Source organism: Gadus morhua, chromosome 5, assembly GCF_902167405.1.
Source record: "Gadus morhua chromosome 5, gadMor3.0, whole genome shotgun sequence".
Taxonomy (NCBI): Eukaryota; Metazoa; Chordata; class Actinopteri; order Gadiformes; family Gadidae; genus Gadus; species Gadus morhua.
The window spans coordinates 22,997,698-23,022,444 of NC_044052.1; the positions used below are offsets into that span (position 1 = coordinate 22,997,698).

Genomic DNA, 24,747 nt, shown 5'->3' on the forward strand with positions numbered 1-24,747 from the left:
TAGGGAAGAACGGAACGAGTCCGGTTACATTCGGTGCAGATGTGTACTGTAGCTCGTTGAAACTGTGGAATATCCACAGTTATATCCAGCCGTCCAGCCGTCAAGAATCAGTGCCTGTGTCATTCCGACCTAGGACCAGACCCACTGCCGGTCATAGTGAAGGGTGTTACCCCCCCCGAAAGGACATCGGCCCTGGAGGGAACGTCTCCCCTGTGCTCCCCGACTACGGTCTGGGAGCCAAAGAGCAGGAAAGGTGTAACATTGGCGACCACGAAGAGACGGTTTGAATGGGATGTCATGCCAAATTCTTTCAGAGAGCGGTGTGGCCAGTGACTTCAACAAAGTCCAGAAAGTGCATGAATGGCCAACACCGACGTCTCTCCAAGATGTCCGTCGCTTTGTGGGTCTTGCATCTTAGTATCGGCGATTCGTTAAAGACTTTGCGTCCATTGCAGAACCTCTCCATGTCCTGACCAAGAAACAAGCCCAGTTTTCTTGGTCTGAGGAATGCCAGGCAGCATTTAACGAACTGAAAAGCCTGCTAACAACCGCGCCAATCCTGGGCTACCCCCTCGAGGCAAGACAACATGATACTGGACACAGACCGCCAGTGACGTCGGCATCGGCGCTGTTCTCTCGCAGGTTCAGCAGGGTGTGGAACGTGTGCTCACCTATGGAAGCCGCAAGCTGTCCACAACTGAACAGAATTACTGCACCACACGGCGAGGACTGCTAGCCATGGTCGACTTCATGGCACACTGTCACCAGTATCTCCTGGGGCGGCGCTTCACATGTGCACCGACCACAGCAGCCTTCGGTGCCTAACAAGGATGAAGGAGCCTGAGGGACAGCTCGCCAGGTGGCTCGAGAGACTTCGAGCGAATACCACTTTGAGATCATCCATCGCCCTGGCCAGCTTCACGGCAACGCAGACAGCCTCTCCCGGAGACCCTGCCGTCAGTCTTGACCTTGTAAGCTCCCCAGCCCACCTCCTCCTCAGTTGAACGTCAGCCACCAGGCTGTGCTGTGCGATTTGGACTCTGACATCCACCAGGCGATGCTGAGTCCAGTGGGGATGGAGAGACACCCAGCTCCCGCAGAAGTAAGTCTAGTGGGGGTAGACAGGTCCTGGTGGGGGCCGCTTCTTCACAGATATCAGAAGCCCCCCCCCCCCTCCACACCAAAGCCACTCACCCGACTTAAACAGCACTTATATACTACACACATAGGCACACTCAACACTCACATCGTCCAACACTTCCAAACTCACCCCATCACCTCACTGTTCATCACCGGGCTGGAGGTGAAGGCGTGCTGGGCGGACAGACAGAGGAAGGAGGCGGAGCAGAGGTGGAGAGCCAAGCTTCAGACCCTCCCCCCCTTGGGCCTGAACATCAGGGAGTGGGGGCCGCACTGGGACGCTGCTGGGGGCGCTGGGGGGTCCTGGGACTCCTCCTGGGGGGTTCCCTGCATGGCGTCGGGTCGACTGTGCGTTTTAATGTGTTACACGTTTTTATCCTTACTGTTGCTTCCTTCACATCATGATCTATTGAGGCCTTCCACCTCTTTCACTCTTCCTTTTATTCTGTTGGAGGCTTCTTTTATGTGAAAGGATGGTATGAATGTGTGAATGGCTTCACTATGCCTTATTTATCTTTATTTCATGTACCCATTTATTTATTTATTTACTCAGTTGTATCTATTTTGCACATTATCTGCCAGCACGTATTTGTGTGTTTTTAATACTTCCTGCATGCTTTTTCCATGTTTATGTGTATTTTTATGTTTGTGCATTTTTTTAATTAAAAGGTTTCCTGCATTTTTCACCCATGAGTTCTTCTGAGATTGCAGTGTGTTCCTTTTTATTCCCATGCTTTGTATTTATGCGCATGATTGACTGTTTATGAGAGGATGTGTATGGATGTAAGTCTGATTGGTTCCCTGAAGGACCGAGCTGTGTGCGTACTTTGCTATGAAATCGTTGTCTGTAGCCCTTCTCTGATCTCCGATGGAGGATACATGAAGGAGGCTGAGCAGTTCAGAGGTTATCTTTAATGGATTACCAAACAGAGCCACCCTCATCTCCAGGATTAAAGACGTGTCTTCCAGGACTGTAGAAAGACGCGTGACTGATATGGATGAAAACGTACGACACCAGTAGACTCCTGTTCAGAGGAGCCGAACCGTTCAGACAGGTTTACTTCCATAGGTGACGGCATTTTAACTATCTTCACATTGCTATCATCGGAATGATAATAATTAATAATATAATAATGTAATTATTATATTTCATTATAATGTATTTATCCTCCGACACATTCAACGAGCGAAGATTATAAAAGTAAATTGCAAATTCCTCGCTAAAAATGTTTACATAAACACTTTTAATGGCTTAACTATAATAAATTATCATATTTTCCACCCAGAAAAAAAAGTATGCCCGACATTTTAACAGAAAACAATTCTACTAACTGTCCAATAGGAAAGATGCTCCCAGCGTCTATTAGAGCCGTAGTCGGGTTAAAACAGGAGTGAATGGGCTGCTGGAGCACCCGCTCTGAACGCCAAACATCGCCGGGTATCGGGGTATGGCGTTACATTGTAGTGAATTGAACCCCCTCTCCGTCTGCAGAATACTCCGAAGGGCACCTCTACCGTCAGTGACAGACGCTAAGGTGCCCTTGACAACAGTTGGAATTTGAAGTGAGACTGTGTTGGTTATCCCCCAGTGTCTGACAGTTTATCCCCGAGTGTCTGACAGTTTATCATCACTGAGTGTCCGAGTCGGCGACAGTCATGCGATGATGCGTTGATTTGGTTTACACACACACACACACACACACGTGTGTGTGTGTGTATAAGTGACATATTTGTTAGCATTGTTTTTTTGGAATAATTATGCAACAGACTAACGATGTCAGTGATGATATGATACACTGATCGTTTAAAACAGCCCTTATGGAACGTGACCACATCTTTAATTTCCGTCTCCAGAGAGAGAGACCCGAGTCTCCAAGCAGTCAAGTCTCAAGTAGGTCAAGTCCAGTCTCACAGCAGGGAGTCTGAGTCCAGTCTCACAGCAGGGAGTCAGAGTCCAGTCTCACAGCAGGGAGTCAGAGTCCAGTCTCACAGCAGGGAGTCTGAGTCCAGTCTCACAGCAGGGAGTCAGAGTCCAGTCTCACAGCAGGGAGTCAGAGTCCAGTCTCACAGCAGGGAGTCAGAGTCCAGTCTCACAGCAGGGAGTCAGAGTCCAGTCTCACAGCAGGGAGTCAGAGTCCAGTCTCACAGCAGGGAGTCAGAGTCCAGTCTCACAGCAGGGAGTCAGAGTCCAGTCTCACAGGTCCAGTCAAGCCTCCAGTCTCCAGCAAGCTTTCACCAATATTATTTCATATTCAAATTGAAATTTTGTTAATTTAGCGATAAGAATGTTATTTTATCCATAGAATGTGAACTATTTTAATCTTGTTTCAGACTGGACAGTCCCTGTGTCTCTTTAATAACCTGCTCGGGTTGTTGGCCGAATTCTGCTCTGTTGGCAAGTGATTGATGAGGACGCATCGACTCTGTGGGCAGCTGTGGGATTAACACATTATTACCCAGCATACATTTGGAGGCGATACGCCTGCGTCTGTATGTTTTAACGTTAACTGTTAGTGGGAAAATAAAACAACTATTCATTCAACGCAAAGTTCACTGTACAAAAATCGTTATTTATTTAATTGTTTGGTTGCAATCTCATTCTCCATCTAAAACAGCTGCTTAATAACATCTGTAATGTATTTGTAAGTGTACATTGGTTACTTTATTAACCAACTGTAGATTACATGGAGGATTATCCACCCGCAACAGCAAAAACTGCATCATAACATCAGTAAATATCAGTAACAGTACATTAGTTACTTTATAAACCAACTGTAGATTATAAAGCATTATCTCAAACAGCAACATTTATACATAATACTGTACACCAGTTGTAGGCCCATCCTGCCCCGTCTTCCTCTGCTCTCATCTCCTCCACTAGAGGTCAGTCACGGCCTGTGAATGCAGAGTGACAGTAGGAGGGGTTATCTCCTCTGAGCCATAAAGTGGGAGGGGCTATCTCCTCTGAGCCATAGAGTGGGAGGGGTTATCTCCTCTGAGCCATACAGTAGGAGGGGTTATCTCCTCTGAGCCGAAAAAGTGGGAGGGGTTATCTCCTCTGAGCCATAGAGTGGGAGGGGTTATCTCCCCTGAGCCATAAAGTGGGAGGGGTTATCTCCTCTGAGCCAGAGCTGCTTATGTTACAATGGGGCGTCTTTATGAGATCTTATATTGTGGTATTGTTGTCGCTCATGAACGCTTCAAATTCGCATATCATTGCGGCTCTGGCCAAGGCGACTCTTGACCAATAGTCGATGAATGGAGTTTGTTTATTTTTTCTAAGTCATTAGTACTGATATCAAATAAATCCCGTGGTCGTCTGAAAGAGACTCTTTCCTCCGCGTGGGTTCAGACGAGGCGACGCGGGCTGGATATCGGTTTACTAGACTGAACATTTATCAATTACCGCTGAAGTCTAATGTGACAGGATATATACACACTGTAGGTCCTCTTGTACCAGGAAACTACGTAGATGGGGTCTGTGTGTGTGTGTGTGTGTGTGTGTGTGTGTGTGTGTGTGTGTGTGTGTGTGTGTGTGTGTGTGTGTGTGTGTGTGTGTGTGTGTGTGTCAGGAGACAAGATGGAGGCAATTTACAATACAGTTCATTACACGCAACACAACATTGTAAAATAATCTTGTATCTTTAAAATATGACTATTAATCTATTACTGTGATGAAGTTCCGTTAACATATGAATGTTAATCTATCACTGAGATGGATTATTGTTAAAGTATTACCATTACTGTGTTGAAGTAGGATGCTGATAATATATAACTTTCAACATATGACTCTGAATAAGTATTGTAAAGTGGTAAAGTACTGACTGTGGTCAGAGGTTGGGCCTCAGGAGCCGGATTCTGCCCCTCAGTGTTCCCAGAGCAGCTGTCAGAAGAACCTGGGATGTAGCAGAATGGGAGGGGGTGAGGTCATGAGCTAGGTGGATCTAGATCGATAGAGCTGTATAGTCCACTGAGATAGATGTATCTAGATCTATAGAGCTGTATAGTCCACTGAGCTAGATGTATCTAGATCTATAGAGCTGTAAAGTCCAGTGAACTAGATGGATCTAGATCTATAGAGCTGTATAGTCCACTGAGCTAGATGTATCTAGATCTATAGAGCTGTATAGTCCAGTGAGATAGATGTATCTAGATCTATAGAGCTGTATAGTCCACTGAGCTAGATGGATCTAGATCTATAGAGCTGTATAGTCCAGTGAGCTAGATGTATCTAGATCTATAGAGCTCTATAGTCCACTGAGCTAGATGTTTCAAGATCATTAGAGCTGTATAGTCCACTGAGATAGATGTATCTAGATCTATAGAGCTGTATAGTCCACTGAGCTAGATGTATCTAGATCTATAGAGCTGTATAGTCCAGTGAGCTAGATGTATCTATAGAGCTCTATAGTCCACTGAGCTAGATGGTTCTAGATCATTAGAGCTGTATAGTCCACTGAGATAGATGTATCCAGATCTATAGAGCTGTATGTATAGTCCAGTGAGATAGATGTATCTAGATCTATAGAGCTGTATAGTCCACTGAGCTAGATGTATCTAGATCTATAGAGCTGTATAGTCCAGTGAGATAGATGTATCTAGATCAATAGAGCTGTAAAGTCTACTGAGCTAGATGTATCTAGATCTATAGAGCTGTACAGTCCAGTGAGCTAGATGTATCTAGTTGTTTCCAGATCTACAGAGCTGTATAGTCCAATGAGCTTGACAAGTCACCAAGGTCTCTGTATTGGTAGTAGCATTAATCATAAGAGCAGAACTGCAATAAAACATATTTTACTCAGCAACTGGTTTGTGACGCTTGTCTGAATCTAAGGATCAATAGAAATGATTAGTGTTGTATCAGTGGTGAATATCCTCATGTTATTATACTTTCATATTCTTAATGCCACAACATCTCTGTGGACATTGGAGAAGGTTCATCATTCAGAGGTGGAGGTTTCTACCACCAGACCTCCAGTGTATGAAGACAACCAATCAGATTCTAGGAAGGGGACAGGAAGTAAGAGCAGGTGGAGATCAGGTGTTTGTCCTCCTGGAGAGTTTGATCCACTCACCGTTCCTCTTCTGGTACACAAAGACTCCAACAACAGCAGCAGCAACAACAACAGCAGCAACAGCGACACCAACGAGGATGAAAACAAGGAGGTGACTCTTGCCTTGAAGATAAATCAAGAAAATAAAATCAGGTGTGTAATAATAGATGTTATTACAGACCCTGCCCCGTCCATCCCTCCATCATTGAACCACATGTCTACGGTCACGTGATGCTACACAACGTCAGTGTAACTATTCCTCTAAAATGGGTTCTGGAGCTCAGGGTCACTCAGGGACTGATCTGAGCCTAGCCCTATTCATGGAACTCATTTACCCACAATCCACCACCTCCATCCCCTCCAACACCAGTCTTACCCCCGTTGGTCCTGATGAGGGCGTGGTCCAGGGGGGTGGGGATGTCCTCGATGCCTTTCAGCTGGACCACACACTCGTACCTCCCCCAGTCCTCCTGTGGGACGGCCGTGAGGTCCAGGTACACGCTGACCTGGAAGGTCCCGTCGTGGTTGGGGAGGACCTCCCCGGGGTCCACCTGCTCATGGAGCTCCTGGCCGTCTCTCCTCCAGAACACCACCACCCTGTCAGGGTAGAAGCCTGTAGCATGGCACACCACTGGGGAGGAGGGGGTCCTCTGGAGCAGAGACACCCGCGGACGCTCTGGAGAGAGTGGGGGGGGGGGGGGAAGAGAGAGAGAGGGGGGTGGGGGGAGAGAGTGGGGGAAGGGAGAGGGGGAGGGGGGAGGGAGAGAGAGAGAGAGACAGAGACAGAGAGAGAAAGTCCGGTCGTCTGTCCGGGGTTTCTTTCTACAACCCCCCCCCCCCCCCCCAACCAAAACCCAGGGAGGAGGTCCCAGAATAATATCAGAAAAACATTTGTTGCTCTATTTTTAATTTGTGATTAATATCTTATTATTCTTAAGGCACTGATGGAAGCATTAATCACTAATAAAACAAGAAATCATCGGCTGAACACACGAGAACATTCAGTTGGATCCACTGAGTTGTTTATTGCAATTATGCTTCACTAACAAATGAGACAGAAAAATAGTCCCTTACATGTACACAATAAACACAAGGACTAAAACAATAGAAGCATCAGACTTTACAAATCATCAACAGGTGAGCACGTATCTTTAATAACTGAACATGTTCTGCAGCCACTTGGTTCTAAACAGAAGCCAAAAAAATCAAGATTCAGCCTAAAGTAATTTACAACATGCAACATTATCCCATAGACCACTTGGTTATTAAGAATAAAACATAAAATCTGCTTTAAATCAGGTTGTAAATCAGGATTATGACAACAATTATGATATAAGAGCCCTTAAGACCAAAACTGGTGAAGTCTGAAAATATACAAAGATGAACCATCAATAGGTATTTTAGATACATTACAAATAATAAATGTGCTTATCTAACTATGGGAGATCTTAAAAGTATTTTCATGGTTTATCATGCTATACTTTAAAGAACAGACAGACAGACAGACAGACAGACAGACAGACAGACAGACAGACAGACAGACAGACAGAATGTAATTGTGTGTAAACACAGACACTGAGTCATCAGTCCTCTCTGTGCGTGCGTGCGTGTGTGTGTGTGTGCGCGTGTGTGTGTGTGTGTCCTCCTCCCCCGCGCCCGTTTTCTTTTTCTACAACCGACGCCGCCCCCCCCCCCCCCCCCCCCCCCCCTCTACCGCGGAGGGATCACAGAGACGCTGACCCCCCCCCCACTACCAACACCCCCGGGAGGAGGTCCTCCTGGGTGAAGGAGGACCAGAAGGTGTGGAGGTGTGTCAGTGTGTCTGGGGACCCTCCTCCACCTGGGGACACTCTGTAGAAGGACAGAGAGCCAGCAGGCCGGTCCAGATACACTCCTACTCTGGTGGAGCCAGCGGGGCGGAGAGGGAGGACTGTCTCTGTACCGTTGTACCAGGCAGAGTAAAGACCATCAGAACAATAAAGAACCCAGGACTTGTTGTTCCCTCCAAGGTCGCTGTCACCACCCGCTCCTCTCCTTGTGATTCCTCTGTATGTCACTCCTATCCTAACCCATCCTTCCCTCTCTACCTCCCAGTAACAGCGGCCAGTCAGAGCCTCTCTACCCAACACCTGGGGCCAGGAGTCAAATCTGTCTGGGTGATCCGGATACGACTGGTCCCCTCCAACCGCCGTCACCTTCCTGTTGTCCTCAGACAGAGAGAGGAGTCTGTAGGCCGTGTTGGGGTCCAGTGTGAGGTCACAGGCATCTGAGGGAGAACCAGACATGATGAGCTGCTGAACCGCTCTTCATCCTCATCATCATCACTAGTGCTGTTCTCCTGCGCTCTGTGTACATATACATAGATATGAACACATACATACATATACATATGTACACATTCATAGATACACACACCTCAACAACGACGTTATGAAAACAACAACAATATTATGAACAGATCAACAACAAACATCTCTCCTTGGATCCAGGCTGCTCTTCTTCTTTTTATTCTCTTTCAGACTCTTTTTGTGATCGCTCTCTCTTCTTCTTCAGCCCCCCCCCCCCTCCCCCCCCCCCCCCTCAGCCCGGTTGCCCCCCCCTCAATGTAACAATGTAATACCTGCTGGGTTTTATACAAGTAGGTTTAACTGTGATGGTCGACAGTATTAATATACGGAGATACATGAGGTCAGCCATCATCTTCATTTCCAGTAGGATGTGACCTCACTTCCTGCTGTGTGGATGGACTTCCCGTCTCAATAGTGAGTGTGTGATGGGATGAATCAAACAGACACTTACACTTCTTTAAAGCTGGTTTCAGCCTCCACACTCCACCGTGCTCCACACTGGGGGGGAAACAAAGTGAGAGTCTAGCAGCATGAATCCTAGTAGGAGACTTTGTCCCCGAGTGGTGAGCTGTCCTCTCCATACCTGAGAGTGTCCAGTCTCCAGAGTGGATCCTCCAGTCCAGCAGAGAGCAGCGCAGCTCCAGAGTCTCCTGGGTGATTGTAGCTCAGGTCAAGCTCTCTCAGATGGGAGGGGTTGGAGCTCAGAGCTGAGGCCAGTGAAGCACAGCCTTCCTGTGTGACCAGGCAGCCAGACAAGCTACACACACACACACACACACACACACACACACACACACACACACACACACACACACACACACACACACACACACACACACACACACACACACACACACACGTGTAAAATCCTGTGTTTTTCCAGTCTGCCAACCACTTAGTGAACGTCCTACTCCAAACACAGGTGGCGTTGCCTTGATGACGTAGAAGGTCCTTTTATGAAGCACTTCCTGGGCCATTGAAGGGACCATATTTATGGATAAAGAATTAGCAATTAAGATAATGAGTACTGGATATTAGGGGGTTACAAAAAAATGTAAACGTTTACACGACCCCTACTTTTTCGTGTACACGGTTAACCGTTTCTTTATTAATTAATGGACCGCAGTCGCGCTATAGGGGGATTATTTGTTTATCGATGTGCGAGCAGAATGATCGCAAAAAATAACTTTTGTTTGACCGGTTGCCGTGGTTATCTCCATGTGGTTCATTTGCAGTTGCGGTGTTAATTAGGATGTTTTCAGCTTACTGTTACATTAAACTGTAATAAGAAAACGCGGTTATATGCTAGTATAGACCCTATAGTATCGGTGGTATAAAGGCTGGGACGGATTTCAAATTATAAATATGTACACTTTATGTTGAAAGTATAGACCGTCGCTATTCCCATTGAAACGAATGGTGCGGTGATTATTCTTCAAAACGAGAGCTGGTCAATTGGGAAAAATGAATTAAACTGTAATCAGACAACGCGGTTATATGCTATAGACCAGTGGTTCTCAATCTTTTTTGAGCAAACCTGACCTTACCCTGATCCTCTGCCCCCCCCCCCCCCCCCCCCCCTATTATTTATTTTTAATAAACTAACAAACCCACTCACACTTGTGTTATATTGCTTAAAGCTATTAATGCATCGTTTTTCATTGATTTTGCGGTGGTCACTAGTAGCAATGAATGCCCTCTGAGTCGGTTTTGGTGAAAAAAATATTAAAATAGTCATGACATGCAAATGTCTCACTTCTGATTGGCTAACGGCACTGTCCAGCACTGTAATAAACCCAATTAAACTTCCAGAGCGACGAGAGAGAGAGACTAGAGAGACAGAGACACAGAGACGACAGACAGAGACAGAGACAGACGAGACAGAGACAGAGACAGAGAGAGAGAGAGAGAGAGAGAGAGAGAGAGAGGCCTCGTCTCCCGTCATCCTTGACCGGGACCACGGCACTCCCGCGACTCCCGCCGTGCCCCGTGAACGAATGAATGAATGGCCCGGGAACCACGGGCACCGTGGCCAGGGCAACTTGGGCCCCACGAAAACAGATTGCGCACAGAGGGGGGGGGGGTTGTGTTTTGTTACGCAGGGGTTACCAATTTGTTGATATTTTCATCTAGTGTTGAATAGTGCACAATGAACAGTGAAGGTAACAAACTCTTAAAAAAGAACGTGAATTTGAACAAGTGAAAAATTAACGAATAATATTTAATAATATATTGAACTAAACTTGAAGTAACATCTATCAAGTGTAAACATGCACAATATGTCAGTTTGTGAGGCCACAGAATAGGCTACAATTCATTTTAATCAGTGGGAGCCCTGTGCTTGTTTCCCTGCAACAAGAAGGTTCCATCTGGGGGTGATGGAAGACAGTGTTTGTAATGTCTAATCGATTGCAGAATTTTGTTTTAGTTGCAGTCATTGCGGAAAACCCGGTCTTGCATATGTACGTGGTGGGAAATGGAAGCAACGTTTTCAGCGCTTTTACGGATATCTCGGGATAATCCGCTTTGGTTTTGATCCAAAAACCCGCCAGAGAGGTTTGCTCAAACACACTTTTACGACCACCATCATTTGCTATTTCGATCAATTGATCTTCCTCCTGCACGACAAGTGGTTCGGGACATTGACAAATAGGTTGCGGATCCACTCATTTGTTTGCCGTGGAACTTTGGAGGATGGGAAGTGAGGTTCGAATTCATTTGAAAGCGAACAAGGTGATCGCGCACCAGCTGCGAGAGAATGGGCCCTGCCTCAGTCTCTCCCAAAATCCCCACTAATGTTTGGAACATATCGAATACTCCCCTGTCCACTCGTTATCCCCACTAATCAAGCTTGGCTTTAAATGCAGCAATTTTATCTGCGAGTTTAAAGACAGTCGTTATTCTTATGATTTACTAACCAGTTACACATGGTGGACACCCCACTGGATATATTAAGCTTTAAAACACGTTTTTTTTATATCTTTCCAGAGACCCTCTAAAATGTTTCTGTTGAGGCTTTCAGGGGGTCTGAGGTGTCCAACTAGGGGTAAGACCCTCCAAAGACCCCCTGCACTAAACTATCACCGTCCCGTATACGGGGGACAGTGGGGGGGCAATATAATTATATTCTGAGCTCATTTTTATTTTTATAATTGATAGGTTGCAGGCATATGGATGTATTACAATATCCACCTAATCAAAAGGTGTTACATCTCCAATGATACAAAATCACGGATGTGGTCATCACAGGTACTGAGTTATATAACTATCCTCTGATGTGGAACTTGAGGTGTAATTGTTTGACCATTGAGTAAAACTGACCTGAGAGTTTCCAGTGTACAGTGTGGACTCCCCAGTCCAGCAGAGAGCAGCTTCACTCCTGAATCCTGCAGATCGTTGGAACTCAGGTCCAGCTCTCTCAGACTACAGGAGTTGGATCTGAGAACTGAGGCCAGAGCTTCACAGCATCTCTCTGACAGATGACAGCCATTCAGCCTGCACACACATAACACAATATGTTAGGGACTGTGATTAGAATGACCCACATCTTTTACTTTAAACTTAATGGAGGATTTTTCACTTTTTTTCAGGAGCACTCGTGCCCCCAAGTTAAGAAATGTAGGAGCACAATAGGTTTTTGTTTAGAACATTTATCAGCCTGCAGAAATTGCACACACCAACAGCACCAATTTACTAAAGCAAAATTAAGACTAATAAATAGGGAGATGACATTTAGGCTACACAAAACAGCACCAATTTCGGCTTCCACCATACCAGGGTTATTGGGCTGGGACTGGGTTCGATTTATATAGAAATCGGGACAGCGGGAATGCCTAGTGGACTCGAAGTGTTTCACCACAGCATCGCTTATCAGATTAGGCTTCCCCGTTATAACCAGAGAGGAGCCTGCCATTGCCGATGGGGCTTCCTTACAAAATGTACAGACTTGGCATCATAAACTAGCCACCCGAAATCCTTCAACCAGTCGGGGGTTGAATTTGTAGACTTTATCGACTACAGTAACAGCATTAACTTTCTCCACGCAGTCTATTCATAATATTGTAATGACCACGGAAAAGGCAGTGAATGAAGTATGATTAGACAGCGATTTAGATACCTAATAAACCGTTGGGACACACAAGACTGGTAACCATAGCAACGTAGGTAAACAAACCCGCTAAACCCTCCCGTAGCGCTCCCCGCGCTACGGCCATCCGGAGGCGCACAGAGCTTTTGGCCGTGATATTATATATACAATACAATTATAATATATTATATACTATTCTATATAGAGCTCGGGGAGTCGCAAACGGCAACAATCACTTTCTCCTCCATGCTGCGGTTCACCCCGGACTGCACTGCAGGGAACGGTTGGCAGGTTGAAAACTGATTGGCTGTTACGTTAGACACGTCACTCAGTGGCCACGCTGTTGGGATTCAGGGGTATAATTGATAGATTGCAGGCATATGGATGTATTGCAATATCCACCTAATCAAAAGGTGTTAAATCTCCAATGATACAAAATCACGGATGTGGTCATCACAGGTACTGAGTTATAAGCTGAGTTATATAACCGTCCTCTGATGTGGAACTTGTGGTGTAACTGTTTGACCATTGAGTAAAACTGACCTGAGAGTTTCCAGTGTACAGTGTGGACTCCCCAGTCCAGCAGAGAGCAGCTTCACTCCTGAATCCTGCAGATCGTTGGAACTCACGTCCAGCTCTCTCAGACTACAGGAGTTGGAGCTGAGAACTGAGGCCAGAGCTTCACAGCATCTCTCTGACAGATGACAGCCATTCAGCCTGCACACACATAACACAATATGTTAGGGACTGTGATTAGAAGGACCTACATCTTTTACTTTAAACTTAATGGAGGATTTTTCACTTTTTTTCATGAGCAATCGTGCCCCCAAGTTAAAAATGTAGGAGCACAATAGGTTTTTGTTTAGAACATCTATCAGCCTGCAGAAATTGCACACACCAACAGCACCAATTTACTAAAGCAAAATTAAGACTAATAAATAGGGAGATGACATTTAGGCTACACAAAACAGCACCAATTTCGGCTTCCACCGTACCAGGGTTATTGGGCTGGGACTGGGTTCGATTTATATAGAAATCGGGACAGCGAGAATGCCTGGTGGACTCGATGTGTTTCACCACAGCATCGCGTATCCGATTAGGGTTCCCCGTTATAACCAGAGAGGAGCCTGCCATTGCCGATGGGGCTTCCTTACAAAATGTACAGACTTGGCACCATAAACTAGCCACCCGAAATCCTTCAACCAGTCGGGGGTTGAATTTGTAGACTTTATCGACTACAGTAACAGCATTAACTTTCTCCACGCAGTCTATTCATAATATTGTAATGACCAGGGATAAGGCAGTGAATGAAGTATGATTATACAGCGATTTAGATACCTAATAAACCGTTGGGACACACAAGACTGGTAACCATAGCAACGTAGGTAAACAAACCCGCTAAACCCTCCCGTAGCGCTCCCCGCGCTACGGCCATCTGGAGGCGCACAGAGCTTTTGGCCGTGATATTATATATACAATACAATTATAATATATTATATACTATTCTATATAGAGCTCGGGGAGTCGCAAACGGCAGCAATCACTTTCTCCTCCATGCTGCGGTTCACCCCGAACTGCACTGCAGGGAACGGTTGGCCGGTTGTAAACTGATTGGCTGTTACGTTAGACACGTCACTCAGTGGCCACGCTGTTGAACGCTGATTGGCTGTTACGTTACACACGTCACTCAGTGGCCACGCTGTTGAACGCTGATTGGCTGTCATCACGCGAATGTCGCGGCAAAGTTTCAACTCGAGCAAAAGTGGCGTGCTGCAAATCCACCTAAAATCCACGTGAACGCGCTCGCCAGTGCCGGGCAAAAGTGTCGCGATGCAAATGGAATCGCTGCTTTGTATGGAATCGTTTCGCCCCTTCGAGTTTGGTGTGAACACACACTCGCAAATGCGAGTGAAATGGGCGCACTGTAGAGTCCCGGATGAAGTAGTTCCACCAAGCTAAATTGTTCCCCTTTCAGTAAATTCAGCTCTCTGAAAGTGAGGAGAAATGTAAAGTGTATGTCATGGTTGGCTTGTTCTTCAGCCCAGTCCAGGAAATCTGCTCAATGTCCCCTGATGTAGAACTTGTGGTGTAACTGTTTGAGATATTGAGTGAAACTGACCTGAGAGTTTCCAGTGTACAGTTTGGACTCCCCAGTCCAGCAGAGAGCAGCTTCACTCCTGAATCCTGCAGATCATTGGTACTCAGGTCCAGCTCTGTCAGACTACAGGAGTTGGAGCTGAGAACTGAGGCCAGAGCTCCACAGCATCTCTCTGACAGATGACAGCCATTCAGCCTGCACACACATAACACAATATGTTAGGGACTGTGATTAGAATGACCTACATCTTTTACTTTAAACTTAATGGAGGATGTGTGTAGCAACCAATAATGTTATAGTGGCCAATTAAGTAAAAAATGCCAATAACATAAAAACGTAAATGTAATAAAGCCAATAACTTAATAACTTGCCAACAATGTCATAAAGTTGTTGAGCCAATACCGTTATAACTTTTTGCCAATAATGTTATAACTTATTACGTTATTGGCTGCTTACTATTATTGTAACAGAACCCTAAGAGTAACGTATAAATCCAAATTCCCTCTTTGCTCCTTTAAGGCATCCTCTGGAGGGGGTATGAGGGTGGAGGGGTCACTGTTAGGTCAGATATTTAAGTGTTTGATGCAAGATGCAATAATAAGGTCAAGTGTGACAAATTCTCTCCAGAAATTGAAAATAAAATAAAGAGATACCTAATTTATTGCATTATTGGCTCAGTTATTACATTTGCTAAATATTTTTTATACAAGGCCAATAACGTAATAACCAGCCAATAACGTAATAAATTATAACATTGTTGGCAAAAAGTTATAAAAGCTTTAATAAGAAATGTATTATTAATTGAACTACATTAGATCCTTAAATGTTAATTTAATTATCTGCGAAACTTTTACTTTTAACCTAATTAAGTTATGGTCTTCCATCTTTATTAGAAAAGTGGGTTAGTGGGTTTATTGTAATACATGTTATTAGTGAACCTACAGATATGTTTTGTTAGTTATAACTTATATATTCTACTATCAGGTATATTGTCATACATTATTATAAGTAAACCTACAGTGATCTTTTGGAGGCTTTGATCACTGGCAGCAGCATCAGAAGACCCTTCTCTGAAGCTTTGTATTTCTTCAGGTCAAACACGTCCAGCTCCTCTTCTGATGTCAGTAAGATGAAGACCAGAGCTGACCACTGAGCAGGAGAGACATCTGTTTCGAAGAGACTTCCTGATGTCAGGGACTGCTGGATCTCCTCCACTAGAGAACGGTCGTTCAGCTCATTCAGACAGTGAAACAGATTGATGCTTCTCTCTGGAGAGAGATTACCATCTAACTTATGCTTGATGTAAGACACTGTTCCCTTGTTGGTCTGTGAGCTACTTCTTGTCTGTCCCAGCAGACCTCGTAGGAGAATCTGATTGGTCTCCAGAGAGAGGCCCAGGAGGAAGCGGAGGAACAAGTCCAGGTGTCCGTTCTCACTCTGTAAGGCCTTGTCCACAGCACTCTGGTAGAGGAGGAGTTCATCTTCACTGGAGGTTGGTGGTTCTTCTGAGAGCAGATTGACACCATTGTGGATGAAGGACCAAAAGACATAAAGAGCAGCCAGAAACTCCTGGAGGCTCAGATGGACAAAGCAGAACACCTTGTCCAGGTACAGCCCACACTCCTCTTTAAAGATCTGGGTGAACACTCCTGAGTACACTGAGGCTGCTCTGATATCAATGTCACACTTTACCAGGTCTGCCTCGTAGAAGATCAGGTTGCCACTCTCCAGCTGGTTAAAAGCCAGTTTTCCCAGAGAAACAATGATCTCCCTGCTCTGTGCAGTCCAGTTTGTGTCTGTTTCAGTTAACAAACGATACTTCCTGTCCCCCTGTATGGACTGAACCCTCAGGAAGTGGCTGTACATCTGAGTCACGGTCTTGGGCGTCTCTTCTCCTATCTGGGATGTTTTGAAGAAGTCCTCCAGGACTGTAACAGTGATCCAACAGAATACTGGGATGTGACACATGATGTGGAGGCTTCGTGATTTCTTGACGTGGGTGATGATTGTGCTGGCCAGCGTCTCATCTTTGAATCTCTTCCTGAAGTAGTCCTCCTTCTGTTGGTCGGTGAACCCTCTCATCTCTGTCACCATGTCAACACAATGAGCAGGGATCTTATTGGCTGCCGCAGGGCGTGTGGTTATCCAGACGCAAGCAGAGGGTAGCAGGTGGCCCCTGATGAGGTTTGTCAGCAGCATGTCCACCGAGGTGGACTTTGTGACATCATTCCATATCTTGTTGTTCTGGAAGTCCAGAGGAAGTCGACACTCATCCAGTCCATCCAAGATGAAGACAACTTGGAACCGGTCGTATCTGCAGATTCCTGCTTCTTTGGTCTCAATAAAGAAGTGATTAAGAAGTTCCACCAAGCTAAATTGTTCTCCTTTCAGTAAATTCAGCTCTCTGAAAGTGAGGAGAAATGTAAAGTGTATGTCGTGGTTGGCTTGTTCTTCAGCCCAGTCCAGGATGAACTTGTGTGTTAAGATGGTTTTACCAATACCGGCCACTCCAGTTGTCATTATTGTCCTGATTGGTTGATCGTGTCCAGGTAAGGGTTTAAAGAGGTCGGCACATTTGATTGGTGTTCCTTCATTGGCTGGTTTCCTGGAAGCGGTTTCAATCAGTCTGACCTCATGTTCCTTGTTGACCTCTCCACTGCCTCTCTCTGTGATGAAGTTCTCTGTGTAGAACTCATTCAGAGGTGTTGAATGACCTGCTTTAGCGATTCCCTCAAACACACACAAGAACTTATTCCTCAAATGAGACTTGATTTTATGTTGGCACTCGACAGCAGCAGCTCCTAAATGGGAAAAAAAACATTAGACGTCAGTTAGTGGATGGTGGCATCAGTTGGAACATGTCAATATTTCCTGTTGAATAATCAATTTCATGATATTTAGTGGCTTCATTACTTGTGGTCAGAGAAGCTGGTTGTGACAAAGACTGCATGTTACAGAATCAAAATGTTCAGGGGTCTCATTTATAAAACTGTGCGTGGGATCGTTACTAACTGTACGTACGCCCAAAAGCCAAGTTTTGCGTGCGCCAAAAAATATTCAGATTTATAAAACCCTGCGTACGCACATCGTACGCAATCTTTGCTTTATAAATCACAGAGTGCCTACAAGTGTGCGCAGCTGAATCAGCTTCACGTTCCGCCCTGTACACGCCCCATTTTAACCATAAATGGTCAATGCAAACGACCTCATGAATGTACTGAGAAAATCAAAAAAGCGAAATTTCACGGAGGTTGAAGTGGAGACACTTGTGGGTGAGGTGGAGGCCCGAAAAGTAGTTTTGTTCGGAGGTCACGGGATTGGGATCGCCAACAACAAAAAGCAGAGTGAGAGGCAACATGTTGCTGCAGCAGTGAACTCTGTCAGTAGCACGGAGCGCACAGTCCCAGAATTAAAAAAATAAGTGGTCTGACATAAAGTTACATATTTTTATGTAGCCTACCAATAAATCGATATGGTCCCTAAAGACCCTCTCCCTCCGAATCCTGCCATTTGCATGGTCCGCCAGAAGTGCCATATGGTGCAGCATTACCACAGCGCTCAACCCCTTTATTTATAGGGTTACGGTAATAAGACCGAGAACACCTTGGATAATCAGTTTGTAATCACCCACGTAAAATGTTCTTGAACATAACCCCTTTTTAATGCCTGATTGTGTGTGGCTTAGTTTTCCACACTTGGGATTTAATTGGCATTTGATTATGCGTTTACAGTGTCACATAAAAATATTATGTTATTGACACATGTTGGAGAGATGCTTTATTCCATGCATTTGCACCGTCAGTGGACAGTATGGAGTGAAGGGATTAAATACAGAGAATTTTTTTTGATTTATATTCTAAGGAGATGTTTCTGGAGTTATAGCTGAGAAATAACGCAGTTGACTTAAATTATTCTGATTACATAGATTTAACGCATGATACGGGTTGAAATTAAATTTATGAAGGGCGTTGATAAAACATAATCGTTCTTCTCACTCTACAATTCTTCCGTCTGACTTCAGTTCACCACCACACCATCTGTGTCGCCAATTCTCCTTTTCCTCCAAACCATGCGTACGCATGAGTCAGAGTTTGCTTAGGGCTGCGCACATTCTCCAGTCAAGTTGTTTTTTTATAGATCACAACCTTGGCGTGGAAAGTCACGTACGCCAATTTCAGCCCCGTTTTGTGCGTACGCAACGGTTATAAATGAGACCCCAGGACTTTTCGTTTTTCCACAGACAATATGATTGGTCTATTGATAATACTAATGATAATGAATGGGTGTAAAATGAAATGCTGATACAACAAGATAGTGTTGCATCTCTTCCACTGAGTTATTCTGCTGTTGATCTGCAGCTTATGTATAATATTATTATTAATATTTATAATAATATTAATAATTACATTGAATAACATTTTATTTCAAGGCGCCTTTCATGATACCCAAGGTCGCCTTACAATTCATAAAACAATCTAGGGTCAAAAACAGCAAGAGCTGCATCGCCAACAGCATGATCAAAACAAGACATAAGACCCAAGTAGGAGGAGGTAAGAACAGCAGTGAGGAGGCCCAGGTAGGAGGGGGTAAGAACAGTGAGGAGACCCAGGTAGGAGGGGGTAAGAACAGTGAGGAGACCCAGGTAGGAGGGGGTAAGAACGGCAGTGAGGAGGCCCAGGTAGGAGGGAGAAAGAACAGTGAGGAGACCCAGGTAGGAGGGAGTAAGAACAGTGAGGAGACCCAGGTAGGAGGGGGTAAGAACAGTGAGGAGACCCAGGTAGGAGGGGTTAAGAACAGTGAGGAGACCCAGGTAGGAGGGGGTAAGAACAGTGAGGAGACCCAGGTAGGAGGGGGTAAGAACAGCAGTGAGGAGGCCCAGGTAGGAGGGGGTAAGAACAGTGAGGAGACCCAGGTAGGAGGGGGTAAGAACAGTGAGGAGACCCAGGTAGGAGGGGGTAAGAACGGCAGTGAGGAGGCCCAGGTAGGAGGGAGTAAGAACAGTGAGGAGACCCAGGTAGGAGGGGGTAAGAACAGTGAGGAGACCCAGGTAGGAGGGGGTAAGAACGGCAGTGAGGAGGCCCAGGTAGGAGGGAGTAAGAACAGTGAGGAGACCCAGGTAGGAGGGAGTAAGAACAGTGAGGAGACCCAGGTAGGAGGGGGTAAGAACAGTGAGGAGACCCAGGTAGGAGGGGTTAAGAACAGTGAGGAGACCCAGGTAGGAGGGGGTAAGAACAGCAGTGAGGAGACCCAGGTAGGAGGGGGTAAGAACAGCAGTGAGGAGGCCCAGGTAGGAGGGGGTAAGAACAGCAGTGAGGAGGCCCAGGTAGGAGGGGGTAAGAACAGTGAGGAGACCCAGGTAGGAGGGGGTAAGAACAGTGAGGAGACCCAGGTAGGAGGGGGTAAGAACAGCAGTGAGGAGACCCAGGTAGGAGGGGGTAAGAACAGTAGCCCAACGGGGATACGAGGGGAACCCACGGTAGGGGGTCATTACAGCGAGAAGGCCAGTGGGAACACATGTGTTTTGAGGAGGGATTCAATGTTGTCAGGGTGTCTCTTTCAGTTCAGCTCAGAGCCCCAGCACCCACGGTGCTGAGAGCCCTATCACCCACGGTGCTACGAGCCCTAGCACCCACGGTGCTGAGACCCCTAGCACCCACGGTAATGAGGCGGGAGGTCGGGACGGTGAAGACCAGCAGAGGATGACGAAGGGAGCGGCAGGGCCTGTCCTCCTGGAGGAGGTCGGGGAGATAAGTGGGGGCCACGTTGTGGGGGGCTTTGTCGGTGAGCAGAAGGGTTTTAAGGTCAGTCCGGTGTTGGAGAGGGAGCCAGTGTAGTTGGACGAGAATGGGGTTGATGTGGTTGGGGATTTGGTGCTGGTAATGATGATGTTTAACATTCTTTAACCTGAGACCCCCACCATTACCCTACATATCCGGATCAAACCATTTAACCTGATACCCCACAACAACCCTACATACTGGATCAAACCATTTAACACCAAAGAGGAAAGATTGTCTCCACATTGAAGTTTGAAGTCTCACATTATGTAATTTAGTCCGAAGAGAACAAATAATATTCTCCTACTGCTCATCAAAATGTGTATTTCTTGTGTTTTCAAAATAAGAGCCTCTTACCGCCCCACAGTTTGTCGGCCAGTTCCTCCTGGTTCATCTCCATCAGGCAGAGGATTGTGATGTCCACCACTCCCTCTATGGCGCGCCTCCTCTGCTCCTCCTTCTTATCATCCACCTCCTCCTCCTCCACTCTCTGACCCTCTGAGCATTGTGGGTAATCTGAGAAGAGATCCCTCCAGAGCTTCTTCAGCTCCTTGTCTAGAAAAGCGTGTGCGTTCTCCTCAGCCCTCTGGAACAGAACAAACATCAAGGAGAACTTTACTCTGAACTCACTGAGGACATCAGAAGCATCTGTCCTGGATTCACGTCCCGCTGGACAAGAGATGCTTTCTAATGTTCATGGAGAGCTGAAGTCAAACGTCTCGGTGGACATTTACACACCTTGATCAGCTCTGTTTGATGTTGCTGTAGAGACTGAGCACTGGTAACCTTTGACGTCATCTGGTGTCTTTGGGGAACACACACACACACACACACACACACACACAGGCACACACACGCACACAATTCTATTTCGCCAGACTTGTAGATGTCAGTATCCGTAGAGACTGATAACAACCAAGTGGTCTGTTTTCATCGTCTGTTTGAACCCCCTACCTCTCCTCTCTGGAGGGACGTCCATCTTCAAACACCAATGGTACATCCATAGAGCGGTCACTCTTCATGGAGACACAGCTGGGTCCAGGGGAGTCTGCTCTCTGCTGCTGCTCTGGGCTACAACACACACACACACACACACACACACACACACACACACACACACACACACACACACACACACACACACACACACACACACACACACACGTAGATATCAGTAGTCTGAAAACAACCAAGTGGTCTGTTTTCATCGTCTGTTTGAACCCCTACCTCTCCTCTCTGGAGGGGCGTCCATCTTTAAAGGTAACAGGTACATCCATAGACCAGCCACTCTTCATGGAGACACAGCTGGGTCCAGGGGAGTCTGCTCTCTCCTGCTGGACTCTTCTAGAAAAACAAGAACCAGGATTTATGGACGTTCGATGGAAGCTGTATCTTTATGATCTCTGATAAATCCTCACCTCTTCTCAATAGACTGATTTCCATCTTTAAAACTAAGAGGTGGATCCATAGACCAGCCACTCTTCATGGAGACACAGCTGGGTCCAGGGGGGTCTGTTCTCTCCTGCTTCTCTGGGCTACCACACACACACACACACACACAGACACACACACACACAGACACACACACACACACACACACACACACACACACACACACACACACACACACACACACACACACACACACACACACACACACACCTTTTACTCAGACTAATGATGGAGTCATGATGCATCACTGCTGAGCTCTGAGAGTGAGAGCAGTCACAGACAGAGAGATCCTCTTCTTACCTCTTAGCTTTGCTCCGGCGGCCATGTTCCCCAGACAGAGTGGTCTTAGAGGTAGGACCCCCCTCTTCTCTCTCCTCATCCATAGTAGACTGGAGACCTGGACACAAAGAAACCTCATCCATCACTTCAATTGCCTTTTGAACTTTAGCTGTTTATTGAGAGAGAAGATCTTTGTGACTGCGTCACACTATGCATTATGGACGTCATAGACCATCGATATGAACCCCACAACATAACCGCACTGCCCTCACTACAGTACAGATGTGTACAGGCAGATGACAGATGAATTATTAAACACCTTGAGACTGTAACTGTGCTTAAACTACAACACAAAAAAGATATACAATAGACTTAAAAAAATCCTTGCGGTACCATTAAAGTAAAGAACGTTTGAATAATTTCTCCACTGGACCAAAGTCTGAATTCTGTCACTTTACTGAACCACAGATTCCCTATAGATCAACTGGTGAAGCTCAACACATCGATAATCAATACGCACAAATATTAACTTTTTTAAATATCAGCACATTGAAAGGACTTCTGTCACGTCCTTATTTTAATTCGGAGTAGCATCAGGACAAACGAATCACTTGAATATTGAACGCAGTGTTCGATTTACCACACGGGTCAGAAAAGCAGTGAAACATGAACCAAGGTTGCATTCTCTACAGTAAACTGTCTTTAATTGATAAGCGATACACGGAGACATATACCGAGATGAGGTCAATATTAACGATAGTAAGCTGGTTGTTCATTATCATATACATAAACGAAAGACAATAAAAACGGTAGGATACTGTCGGCCTACCTTACCTTATCGTATCTATTCCGTGATTAAAATGCGTCCATACGGTAAAAAAGAAAAAAAAACTATAAATGTAAGGGAAGAAACTGAGGTTAAAGTGTTTATAAAACACTTTAACCTTATACAAGTTAATCAGGTGAAAGGTTTAAAAAGCGGAGAAAGAAAGGCTCCAAGCTGCGACAAACTTATGAGGAAGTGAGCTGAACCGGTTTGACTCTCAGCCGCCCCTCTCAGCGCGGGAAACGTGTTTTCGGGGAAACGAAGACGCAGTTGCACACGCACGCACGCACGCGCGCACGCACGCACGCACGCACGCACGCGCACACGCACACACACACAGATCACTGAGCCAATTTATGGCAGAAACTCTGATCCTTCAGTCCACTGGGTTACAGCAAAAACTCTGGGACCAGGACCAGGACCGGGACCCGGACCAGAAGCCGGACCGGGACCGGGACAAGGACCCGGACAAGGACCAGGTCCAGGACCGGGACCAGGACACATATCACATACATAACCGAAAGACAAGATCAGGTGAAAGATTTAAAAAGCGGAGAAAGAAAGGCTCCAAGCTGCGACAAACTTATGAGGAAGTGAGCTGAACCGGTTTGACTCTCAGCCGCCCCTCTCAGCGCGGGTAACGTGTTTTCGGGGAAACGAACACACGCACACGCACACGCACACACACACACACACACACACATAGATCACTGAGCCAATTTATGGCAGAAACTCTGATCCTCCAGTCCACTGGGTTACAGCAGGAACTCTGGGACCAGGACCAGGACCGGGACCCGGACCACAAGCCGGACCGGGATCGGGACAAGGACCCGGACCAGGACCCGGATCAGGACCAGGTCCAGGACCGGGACCAGGACACGGACCAGGACCCGGATCAGGACCAGGTCCAGGACCCCGACCGGGACCAGGTCCTGATCCGGGTAAGGGTCCCGGTTCGGGTCCTGGTCCAGATCCGGGTCCGTGTCCTGGTACCGCTATGGGTCCAGGTCTGGTTCCGGGTCCGGGTCCTGGTCATGATCCGGGTCCCGGATCTGGACCGGGACCACGACCCGGATCCATGTTGATATCGCTGCGTGGTCTCTGGCTAGACCAGGGGCGATTCTATGTTCTGACTTTTGGGGGTGCTCAGCCCTCAGGAAGCCACAGGGGTATATGAAGTATACAAAGGGGGAGGGATTACGAATATCGTAGATGTGATTCCTGCATTCTGCTGCATTGTAGGGTGACCTGGTGGAGTGTACTTTTGAACAGTCTGCTGATTTATTGTCAGAAAAGCACAGATATTTTGTATGATATGTAATGTATAATACCAATGAATATTTCATCCCAGAGGAAAGGATTTAACACATTTTGGCTAAGTCTCTAGCCTTTAAAGAATAAATAAATTGTTTATAACTGAACCTTTTTATCTTAGTAATAGACAACACCGTTGTTAATATAGTATTATGTAGTATTATATTATCCATGATTTTTCTTTTGCCCTGTCCAAGATTCTGTGACCTTTACTTTCTTCGTAACTATGCTGCCAATTGATGGCGCTGTGAGCTAAATAATGCATTTCTGAACCACTAAAGAGATGAAAAGAAAAAAGACTGTTTGGATGAAGGAATAATCATATGGATGGATTGTGAACTGTAATAATAAAGTTCAGGTCGATTAAATTTC

At 46.0% G+C, this 24,747-nt stretch overlaps 1 protein-coding gene and 1 long non-coding RNA gene across 2 annotated transcripts in view; both read right to left on the reverse strand.

Annotated features, from left to right (window-relative positions):
* The window catches only part of LOC115544510 (uncharacterized), an 84,456-nt gene extending 79,777 nt beyond the window's left edge, over positions 1-4,679 (reverse strand). The window contains exon 1 of the long non-coding RNA XR_003976890.1: positions 4,581-4,679. This is a non-coding gene — a long non-coding RNA (uncharacterized LOC115544510). The remainder of the gene's footprint in view (positions 1-4,580) is intronic.
* LOC115544457 (uncharacterized) overlaps positions 1-24,747 on the reverse strand; it is a 993,561-nt gene that overhangs the window by 405,796 nt on the left and 563,018 nt on the right. The gene's annotated exons all lie outside the window — the stretch shown is intronic.